The 11,925-nt window shown below is 40.9% G+C and overlaps 1 non-coding gene across 1 annotated transcript; it reads left to right on the top strand.

The window, feature by feature from the left end:
• Nucleotides 1-2,200: 2,200 nt before the first annotated feature.
• TRNAC-GCA (transfer RNA cysteine (anticodon GCA)) lies at nucleotides 2,201-2,272 on the top strand. Its single transcript has one exon. It is a non-coding gene; the product is annotated as a tRNA-Cys (tRNA).
• Nucleotides 2,273-11,925: the final 9,653 nt, after the last annotated feature.

Raw genomic sequence — 11,925 nt, 5'->3', positions numbered from 1 at the left:
CATCAATTCTTCGGCACTCAGCTTTCTTCACAGTCCAACTCTCACATCCATACATGACCACTGGAAAAACCATAGCCTTGACTAGATGGACCTTAGTCGGCAAAGTAATGTCTCTGCTTTTGAATATGCTATCTAGGTTGGTTATAACTTTCCTTCCAAGTAGTAAGCCTCTTTTAATTTCATGGCTGCAGTCACCATCTGCAGTGATTTTGGAGTCCAAAAAAATAAAGTCTGACACTGTTTCCACTGTTTCCCCATCTATTTCCCATGAAGTGATGGGACCAGATGCCATGATCTTCGTTTTCTGAATGTTGAGCTTTAAGCCAACTTTTTCACTCTGCACTTTTACTTTCATCAAGAGGCTTTTTAGTTCCTCTTCACTTTCTGCCATAAGGGTGTCATCTGCTTATCTGAGGTTATTGATATTTCTCCTGGCAATCTTTTTTCCAGCTTGTGCTTCCTGTAGCCCAGCGTTTCTCATGATGTACTCTGCATAGAAGTTAAATAAGCAGGGTGACAATATACAACCTTGACGTACTCCTTTTCCTATTTGGAAGCAGTCTGTTGTTCCATGTCCAGTTCTAACTGTTGCTTCCTGACCTGCATACAGATTTCTCAAGAGGCAGGTCAGGTGTTCTGGTATTCCCTTCTCTTTCAAAATCTTCCACAGTTTATTGTGATCTACACAGTCAAAGGCTTTGCATAGTCATTAAAACAGAAATAGATGATTTTCTGGAACTCTCTTGCTTTTTTGATGATCCAGCAGATGTTGGCAATTTGATCTCTGATTCCTCTGCCTTTTCTAAAACCAGCTTGAGCATCTGGATGTTCACGGTTCACATACTGCTGAAGCCTGACTTGTAGAATTTTGAGCATTACTTTACTAGTGTGTGAGATGAGTGCAATTGTGCAGTGGTTTGAGCATTATTTGGCATTGCCTTTCTTTGGCTCCTCAGTCTGTGAAATTCTCTAGGCAGGAATACTGAAGTAGGTAGCCATTCCCTCATCAAGGGAATCTTCCTGACCCAGGGATCGAACCTCGGTCTCCTGCACTGCAGGCAGATTCTTTACTATCTGAGCCGTCTTTCCACTGTGTACAAAATGCTAACATTTACTGAGTGTATGTTATGTGCCAAGTGTATGTATATATACTACACATACACAAGTTCATCCAACTCCTGCCTAATTTCATAAAAGAGAAAGGCAGAAAGAGATTAAATAACTTTCAAATATTAAGTAATAGGTGATCTGAACATATTATTGATCAGAACTTGGGACTCCAGTTTTTAACCACTGTGGAGAGCTGTCCTAACTACATACTACGAGGCTGATTTCATGAATGTGGCCCAGCAATCTGACTCTGGGCCATGCACCAGATTCCTTATGAGGCTGTAGATTAATATGGATGGGTCAGAGGATACCCTCTTCCATCCCCAAAGGGCTCTAGAAAGATGCTTATATAATCCAATTTGTTATTCTCTCATTAAAGAGAAGTATGCTTCTGGCCCCACTAAAATTTATCTTGGCACTTGTGTATTCTGTATCAGCCTTTTAGGAAATAAATGTTTAGCTACTCTGTAAAGCATTCCAAAGGCATAGACTTGTTGACAGTTGCAGAAAATGGAATTTGGAAACATTCAAGGATGGAAACGAAAACAAGGGCTGTTTAGATAGGATTATTATATAGGACCGTGTGATTAGGACTTCAGATTTGAACTACATTTAATGTAAATTCAAAATTGTGATGGAGAAATCAGCTAATATGTTAGTTAAAAATGTTCCAAGTGATCCCTCTTGCACAGGGCTTTTCTGTCTCCAGTGAGCCAGTTTTCTAAGGAACTGATTACACATCCTGACCTTGGAATCACAGGTCCCCCAGTGACCATGGAGCTGATACTTCCATAGGTTCCTGGTACCCTTACAGCAGATCTTGAACTTGCCTCTTCCAACCATCAATAAAAGCCCAAGTAACACAGCTATGCACTTAGCAATGGACAGACATATGTATAAACAAATTCTAGCTTTTGAAGATGATGGCAGAGGTCTTAGAGGCAGAACTGGGCCAGTTCCCCATGTTGAGTTTTACTCAGTCGCAGACAGGTTCTTTGACCCTTTTCATCTTGGGGATGTACTTTGGGGCAAGGCAGGGGGAAGGTAACTCTGAAGCAGTTAAGTGCAGCTATACCACATACTAGGGGCTTCCCTGGTGGCTCAGAGGTTAAAGCATCTGCCTGCAATGCAGGAGACCCAGGTTCGACCCCTGGGTTGGGAAGCTCCCCTGGAGAAGGTAATGGCAACCCATTCCAGTATTCTTGCCTGGAGAGAGGAGCCTAGTAGGCTACAGTCCATGGGGTTGCAAAGAGTTGGACACGACTGGGCAACTTCACTTCCACTTTCTTTCATGCCACATACTAAATTTTGACTTGTTGTTTAGTTGCTCAGCAGTGTCTGAGTTTTGCAAACCCATGGATTGTAGCCTGCCAAGCTCCTCTGTCCATGGGATTTCCCAGGCAAGAATACTGGAGTGGTTTGCCATTTCCTCGGCTACTAATTGCTATAAAAACAAGGTAAGTAGGCTATTCTATTTGATATATTTGTCAAAGGGTCTTAAATAGGGCAAAAGAGTAGGCACAGTAAAATTCTCCATAGGAAACCCTTAAATTTTGATTCCTGGTATTTACATATGCGTTTTTGAATATTACCTGTGTTCCTAATTAAAGCATCCCATGATACTTTGCTTTTGACACATGAGATATTCCTTAAAAGGGTGGTATGAAGAACAAATGAAAATCAGTCAACCCAAACTTCCGCCAGATCTTCAAATCTTCCCCTAGTTCTGTTAAACGTCACTCAGTCCTAATTGCTGTAAACTTCCAGTTAAGAGAAACATAATTTAAATGAATTTGGTAGCTTGACTCTTCATTGAATTGATTTTTCAGCAAAATGATTTTTTGAACATGAGCCCAGCTCTCCAAAGGCCTCCTTTTCCCAGCCACCGTCTGCAGCGTGTCATGTATCTCAAATGGGCATCCGATGGGAACCACTGAGGTTGTCTGGGTTTACTAGCCCCATGGGAGGTGTAGCTGCCTCTCATTTTAGCCGTGTTGACAATCATCCTCTCCTGATGTGCCCTGTTAAGGGACAATGTGTGCTTTCTTTTGTACTAAATCTTCCAGCAACTTCTTGATACTTCCTTGTCTGTGCTTTATCCCTGGGATGCTATTTCTTCTCCCCAAGCCTTGCTGCAATTTCTTATATTTGCTTTCAGTCTAATTCTCAATTTCTTTCTACCTTCTCGTCCTAGTCCGTGGCCATATTCACCCATCCTTACAAACTTGTTTCTCGGACCTCCACGTTCCCCCAGCCACCTCTAAGCTACTTGCTTTGTCCCATATTCACTATTCTGGTTCATTGCTTCTTATTAAATTCTCAACCAATTGTTTGGCTTCCAAAGATCAATCCACTGTAACTATTCTTAAGATTATCAGTGATTTCTTAATTTCCACATTCTCTTACCTTTTATTGGTCAATATCCCTAAAAGCCTCCATCAACATTTGAGTCTCCTTTCTTCCATTAACATCATTCTCTCACAGTTCCTATACCTCCTTCTAGCTGTCCCTTTTCAATCTCTTTTGTTGGACTTTCTTCTGCAATGGTTCTCTTAATGTAAATTCTACACAGATGTAAGTGGAATTATTGCCATTGATTTACTGATGCTTAAATTCAAACAAAGGACTGGAGGTTTGCTTTGTATTTCAAGAAGAGTACACACACATAGACACATAATCAAGAAGAAAGAAGTCACTTGAGGATTCTACAAAGAACCCCTTTCCTGGTCCCTCATTACTATGGCAGCAGTAGAAAAGTAAGGAGAGGTGGTCATGTAATAGCATCAAAGACACTTGGGCCCTCGAGTCAGAAAGAAGTCTTGGGATTCCAAGCCTGATCCTATGAGAATAAATGTATCTAGAGTGGTCAGTGAACGCAGGGCTATGAGAAGGCAAGCCGTCAGATCGCTGGGTTCTGGAGCCCTTCCCGGAAATCACTATGTTGAAGTCTCAACCCCCATTTCCTCAGAATGTAACTATATTTGGAAATAGTCTATTTTTTCCCTTTTTTTCACTGTGTTCAATCCCAAGCTCCCAGTCCCTCCTCTGCCCACCCTTTCCCCCTGGTAACCAAGTTGTGGGTAAGTTCATTTGTACACATTTTTTTTCTTTTTTGTTTTAGATTCCACATATATGTGATATCATGTGATATTTGTCATTCTCTGTTTGACTTACTACTTCACTTAGTCTGATAATCTCCAGGTCCATCCATGTTGCTGCAGATGGCATTAGTTCATTCTTGGAGATGCAGTCTTTAAAGAGGTGATTGAGTTTTCAATAGAATGGGGCCGTTAGGTCGGGGCCCTAATCCAGTAGGATCAGTGACCTTATAAGAAGAGGAAGAGACACTGGGGGTGTGTGTACAGAGGAACACATATGTGAAGAGGCTGTAAGAAGGTGGCCATCTGTGAACCAAAGAGGCCTCAGGTAAAGCCAGATTTGCTGACAGCTTGATCTTGGACTTCAGTCCCCAGCACTGTAAGGAAATATATTTCTGTTGTTTAAGCCACGCCGTCTGTGGTGTTTTGTTACAGCAGCCTTAGGAGGCTAATTAATGCATGGAGGAAGCTAAGTTCCTGGATAATCAGTTTGGCACATCACAGCTGAGAGGCTTAATGGTAAAGGAGATTGTGCCATAATAAGGTATTCCTGCTTGGAGTGAGAAAACAATCCTTTCTCATGAATATTTCCCCCTAATCAGGAGATTGGAATTTTCTACTATTTCCAGAAGAAGAATGAAGTAATCTCCCTCAATATGGTATTTGTTTCCTTAGTTTGTGCCATTCATTAGCTATTACCTTCACATAAAGAGAATTCTTTATAACAGTGATCTAACAAATTCCAAAATTTGTCTCAGCAAAAAAAAAAAAAAAAAAAAAGGCAAGACAAAGCGAAAAATGCCTGGTGTTTGAAGAGCTCACATTCTTTACTCCAGAATTTTTTTTTTTTTCAATTCAGGCAAGTTTCCTGCATCAGGATTAGTGCTAGTTTTCACAGAAGATACACTAAAGTTGGAATAGGGTTTTAAATTGGTTTTATGACAAAGGCTATAAATTATACTAGGTGACTCAAATTATTCATGAGAGAGAGTAGATCTTGATTTATGCACTAGTTTTGTGTAAATTTCATTTTCGTAAAGTAAATCACTTTTCCCATTGACTCACATTATAATTTGAGATACGCTTTATCTTCTTTTCTGAATAATCTTCAGTTGACAGAGGCTTCTTTTTGCATATCTATGCAAGCTTTTAATGACCTAAATGCAAACACAAATGAAGCATAGCTATTCACAGAAACTGCAAGGTAGCCATGTATTTATTCAAGACACACGACAAATTCTTACCAAAGGCCAACTGAATGGCAGGAACTGTAACTAAAGACATGGACCCCCTGGCTTCAGGAGGCTTGCTGTCTTAGGTAGATTGAAAAAATGATTTTGAGAAGCAAACAATCCGTCTCCACAATTTGAATGTCCTGTAATATTTATACAGTGGATGTTCTTAAAATTGCATTATATATCACCATAGAGATTTTGGTCATTTGTTCATATCTAACTAGTGTGAGTGCTTCCCAGGTGGTGCTAGTGGTAAAGAACTTGCCTGCCAGTGCAGGAGACATAAGAGACACAGGTTCGATCCCTGGGTGGGGAAGATCCCCAGGAGGAGGAGGGCATGGCAACCCCCTCCAGTATTCTTGCCTGGAGAATCCCATGGACTGAGAAGCCTGGTGGGCTACAGTCCAGAGAGTTGCACAGAGTCAGACATGATTGAAGTGACTTAGCCCCAGCACAAGCACACATTCTAGTACTTATCAATCAAGTTGATGTCTTGCTGGCATTTTCATGACCTTTTGTTTTGTTTAAGAGAGCTTGGGGATAAACTCTTTAATTAATTAATTTATTTGGCTATGCCTGGTGGCATGTGGGATCTTAATTCCCTGACCAAGGATGGAGCTTGTGTCCCTTACACTGGAAGCATGGAATCTTAACCACAGGACGACCACTAGGGGTCCATGACTACTTTATTGCTTTGGAGGGTCAGGAATTCTTAACCTGGAATCCATGATGCTTTAGAAGGTTTAAGGAATCACCCCAAATTGTGTATGTGATTTGTGTATGTGTATTTGATTTGTGTAAAATCAAATGTGTATGTGTCCATGTGAATGTTTCTGGGGGAAGAGGTCGTTACCTCCATTAATTCCTCGAAAGGACCTGTCATCTTAAAAATGATTAGAAAAATAAGCAGTGAGTTTATTGTCTCAGTCCAGCTTCCACAGATAGTGTTCCTATGAATCCAGCTTCACTACCAGTAAGTAATTTTGAGAAGATAAACTAGAGTTACTGGAGAGGATTCATTTCTATACACAAAACATTTATTGAGCACCTGGCATTTCGTAGCATCGTAGTAGGCCTTGCAGGGTCAATAGGCAGTGCCGAGATAGAGCTGAAGAAGCCGCAGCAGTTTTTTAATTGGCTACTAGCCTTGTGGTCTGGGATGGGTATGGCTAGCTTATAGGAACAGAATCAAGATGGACAGTTGCCATGAACAGCTAATGGCTCCATTAGGGACTATGTAATATTTGTGCAGAAAATCCCATTAAACATAGATGGCCAGTTATATAAGGGAATTTTTAAAATATTGTGCTGGCCTTTAAGTAGTAAGCAAGTTATTGACTTAAAATGCTTTATTGCTTGGAAAGCATTATTAATGGAGAGTATTTTCCATTTTCTATTCATCTTTTCCCTCATTATTTCTCTTGGGCAAAGACTGTCTGGACACAATGAACACATTAACTGTCCCCACCCTTGAATGCTCTTTAGAAAAACACCAAGTATTTATTGATTCTTTATGGGTTTTTATACCTAATGAAAGCTAGTTAGAATCAACAACCTTAACAACAATGTGTTTTGTTCTCCCTGCTGCTAAAAAACAGCAGGCAAACATTTTTTAAGCAACAGAGCCATGGTGCAAGTTAGAAGTAAATGAGCACTTTCCAACAATAAGATCTGCTAAATTACTGCATTTATATCCTTTCCTTAATCCCTATTATGAAGATCACACAATTGAAGAATATCTTTGTATAATGAAGACTGCTGCTAACTCAAACATGATAGCACAAAGCAGGATGCCATCTGTTGGAATAATGTTGGAGCCTCTAATTTTACAATTGTTGGGAGCCCATCATTACTTTTCTATTTATTTAAAATATATATTCAAAAACCTAATGCTTCAAGCTTCATAATAAGGCTGTGGTGATATGTTCTATAAAAACATGCTACCGAATTTTTCTCTCTGCTTGTCAGGGAGTGGCTCTTTACAAGGGAACAAAGGGAACCTCTAATATTGAATCCAAGATATTCAGAACTTAAAAGAGATTGACAAGAATGGTCCATCAACTGTATTTATTGTGATTTCTGGTATGTGGAGTAGTTACCTGGACTCCATTATGGCATTAGAGGGTTTGCATTTCAGAGAATTCTTCAAAGTGGTAGCATGTTGGTCCTGATATTTCAGGGAGTTTGAAAACTTTCAACCTGAGCCCTTTCTATGGCCCCAGAGGCATGAGAGAGAGGAGCTCAGTTACTAGAGAACTCAGAAAGATGGAAAATATTGGTTGCAATCCAGGGGGCTTATCATACTGCTGAGTATAGCTTCACCTCAAAAAAGATGTCCTTTTCATTATAGGGGACTGGAATGCAAAAGTAGGAAGACAAGAAATACCTGGAGTAACAGATATTTGGCCTTGGAGTACAGGATGAAGCAGGGCAAAGGCTAATAGGGTTTTGCCAAGAGAACACACTGGTCATAGCAAACACCCTCTTCCAACAACACAACAGAAGCCTCTACACATGGACATCACCAGATGGTCAATACCGAAATCACATTGATTATATTCTTTGCAGCTAAAGATGGAGAAGCTCTATACAGTCAGCAAAACCAAGACCAGGAGCTGACTGTGGCTCAGATCATGAACTCCTTATTGCCAAATTCAGACTTAAATTGAAGAGAGCAGGGAAAACCACTAGATCATTCAAGTATGAGCCAAATCAAATCCTTAACTATTATACAGTGGAAGTGAGAAATAGATTCAAGGGGTTAGATCTGATAGAGTGCTTGAAGAACTATGGATGGAGGTTCGTGATATTGTACAGGAGGCAGTGATCAAGGCCATCCACAAGAAAAAGAAATGCAAAAAGGCAAAATGATTGTCCGAGGAGGCCTCACAATTTTGTGAAAAGAAGAGAAGCAAAAGGCAAAGGAGAAAAGGAAAGATATACCCATTTGAATGCAGAGTTCCAAATAATAGCAAGTAGAGATAAGAAAGCATTCCTCAGTGATCAATGCAAAGCAACAGAGGAAAACAATAGAATGGGAAAGACAAGAGATCTCTTCAAGAAAATTAGAGATACCAAGGGAATATTTCATCTAAAGACGGGCACAATAAAGGACAGAAATGGTATGGACCTGACAGAAGCAGAAGATATTAAGAAGAGGTGGCAAGAAAACACAGAAGAACTGTACAAAAATGATCTTCATGATCCAGATAATCATGATGGTGTGATCACTCACCTAGAGCCAGACATCCTGGAATGCGAAGGCAAGTGGGCCTTAGGAAGCATCACTATGAACAAAGCTAGTGGAGGTGATGAAATTCCAGTTGAGCTATTTCAAATTCTAAAAGATGACGCTGTGAAAGTGCTGCACTCAATATGCCAGCAAATTTGGAAAACTCAGCAGTGGCCACAGGACTGGAAAAGGTCAGTTTTCATTCCAATCCCAAAGAAAGACAATGCCAAAGAATGCCCAAACTACTGCATCTCACATGCATTTGAGAAGGAAATGGCAAGTATTCTTGCCTGGAGAATCCCAGGGAAAAGAGCCTAGTGGGCTGCCATCTATGGGGTTGCACAGAGTCGGACATGACTGAAGCAACTTAGCAGCAGCAGCAGAAGCACATGCTAGTAAAGTAATGCTCCAAATGCTCCAAGCCAGGCTTCAACTGTGAACTGTGAACTTCCAGATGTTCAAGCTGGGTTTAGAAAAGGCAGAGGAACCGGAGATCAAATTGCCAACATCCGCTGGATCATTGAAAAAGCAAGAGAGTTCCAGAAAAAAAATCTGCTTCTGCTTTATTGAATATGCCAAACCCTTTGTGTGGATCACAACAAACTGTGGAAAATTCTGAAAGAGATGGGAATACCAGACCACCTGACCTGCCTCCTGAGAAAACTGTATACCGGTCAGGAAGCAACAGCTAGACATAGAACAACAGACTGGTTCCAAATAGGAAAAGGAGTATGTCAAGGCTGTATATTGTCACCCTGCTTATTTAACTTATATGCAGAGTACATCATGAGAAATGCTGGACTGGAAGAAGCACAAGCTGGAATCAAGATTGCCAGGAGAAATATCAATAACCTCAGATATGCAGATGACACCACCCTTAGGGCAAAAAGTGAAGAAGATCTAAAGAGCCTCTTGATGAAGGGGAAAGAGGAGAATGAAAAAGTTGGCTTAAACTCAACATTCAGAAAACGAAGATCATGGCATCTGGTCCCATGACTTCATGGCAAATAGATGGGGAAACAATGAAAACAGTGAGATACTTTATTTTTTTGAGCTCCAAAATCACTGCAGATGGTGACTGCAGCCATGAAGTTCAAAGACGCTTCCTCCTTGGAAGGAAAGTTATGACCAACCTAGACAGCATATTAAAAAGCAGAAATGTTACTTTGCCAACAAAGGTCTGTCTAGTGAAGGCTATGGTTTTTCCAGTCATCATGTATGGTTGTGAGAGTTGGACTATGAAGAAAGCAGAGCACTGAATAATTGATACTTTTGAAGTGTGGTGTTGGAGAAGACTCCTGAGAGTCCTTGGACAGCAAGGAGATCCAACCATTCCATCTTAAAGGAGATCAATCCTAGGTTTTTATTGGAAGGACTGATGTTGAAGCTGAAACTGCAATACTTTGGCCACCTGATGCAAAGAGCTGATTCATTTGAAATGACCCTGATGCTGGGAAAGATTGAAGGCAGGAGAAGGGGATGACAGAGGATGAGATGGTTGGATGGCATCACTGACTCAATGGACATGAGTTTGAGTAAGCTCTGGGAGTTGGTGATGGACATGGGAGCCTGGCATACTGCAGTCCAATGGGTCACAAAGAGTTGGACACGGTTGAGCAACTAAACTGAACAGCAGCCATAGGAAGCCGATTTGTCAGTTCACTGAAGGGAGACTCTCTCTAAAAGCTCAAATCTTCTTGGCCATTTGGTTTAAGTGTATTTCACTTATGAACAGAGAGTTGGAGGGGTCACAGGCAGACTGGAAGGGAACTTCCAGTCTTTGGCAAATAACCTCAGATCCAGAAGGCACCTTAAACATGTGCTTGCAGTCACTCAGACCTTAGAGGTAGCAGAACTGGGATTAGAATCATGGCCTGCTGGTCTTTCTGCCCAGTGTTGTTGCCTTTGTGTTATGGTGCCTACCTTCAGAATATGGTTGTTCTATTTCCTCTTTTATGAACTGGTCTGAACCATGTCCCCCAAGAGCTCCAGTTACACAGCTTTCCATGATACAGAGCTGGGGCTCTCTAACTACCAGCTGGACCATTTGACTTTTTAGAAATTAAATATTTTATTTATTTTTTTGTCTGTGAAGAGTCTTAGTTGCAGCTTGCGGCATCTTTAGTTGTGACATGTGGAATCCAGTTCCCCAACCAGGAATCACACCTGCATCCGCTGCACTGGAAGGCAAAATCTTAACCACCAGGTCACCAGGGAAGTCCCTTGACCATTTGACTTTGATGTCAACAATCTTTCCTCCCACCCTTCCGTATTTTATTTTATAATTTTTCTTCCACTTTTCTTTCCCTATAGTTAAGGAATAGTCCATAGAAAAGAGTAAAGTCAGTTGGAGGAAGAGCTCAAGGTACTTTGTTCCCCAAGGTACCATTTTTAATCCCTTTTTTCTTAAGTTCTAGGGGTAACAGTTTTAGTGATAATGATAACGGACAGGTTCTTTTTCTCTCAGCTTCAGTGGTGACTGCCTACCACTCTGTTGGCTAGTCCCATTGCTAAAACTCTCTTTGTTTTGTTTTTTTCATCTCTGAAGTAGAAATAATAATGTCTGCCTCAGTAGACTGGCAAGGAATTTAAGTGATAATTGTAAAAATGTTTTAGTTTCTTGCCTGGGCGTCATAACACCCCTGTATGTTAGGGTTGGGTTATAGCTTGAAGGGAACAACAACACACCTGAGAATACTTAAAAGAAATGCATTCTGCACCAAATGCATTTTCTTACAGTCTGTGACCTTCTTCTCACAGAGGCTGTTACATTTCAGAGCCCTGCAGGTTGTGCAGTTGAATTTCCTTACATGACAACTGGGTGTCGTGATGTACAGAAGTCCCAGGAGCCAGCGTAGTGGCAGAATTAGGGGAACAGAGTCTTGGGGGAAGTATAGGAATCCCCAGTAAATACCATTCCCAGGTACCGGACTGTCCATCACCACCCCAGGCAGAACTGCCTTCAAGATGGGAATATTCCCAACAGTCCTTAGCTGCAAATGTCAAGGTGGTGAAATACTGCAGTGAACACGTGCATTTTTATTTTTCTAATTTTCCTTGCTTCTCTGCTGTTGTATATGTCTTCCCTTCCACACTCAGGCACATTGGTTCCTGTTGCTCATTTGGCATTGCTGGCTTCATAAATATAAATTTTATGGTTTATTTCCTTGACTCTATCTTAAATGCTTCCCACTCTGTCAGTTTCCCATGCATTTTTGAGCTGCAGCCAGTTTCCTTTAACAAGCTGTAA

This window comes from Capricornis sumatraensis, chromosome 10 (assembly GCF_032405125.1).
Source record: "Capricornis sumatraensis isolate serow.1 chromosome 10, serow.2, whole genome shotgun sequence".
NCBI classification, from domain to species: Eukaryota; Metazoa; Chordata; class Mammalia; order Artiodactyla; family Bovidae; genus Capricornis; species Capricornis sumatraensis.
This window is presented reverse-complemented; position numbering and strand designations above follow the sequence as displayed.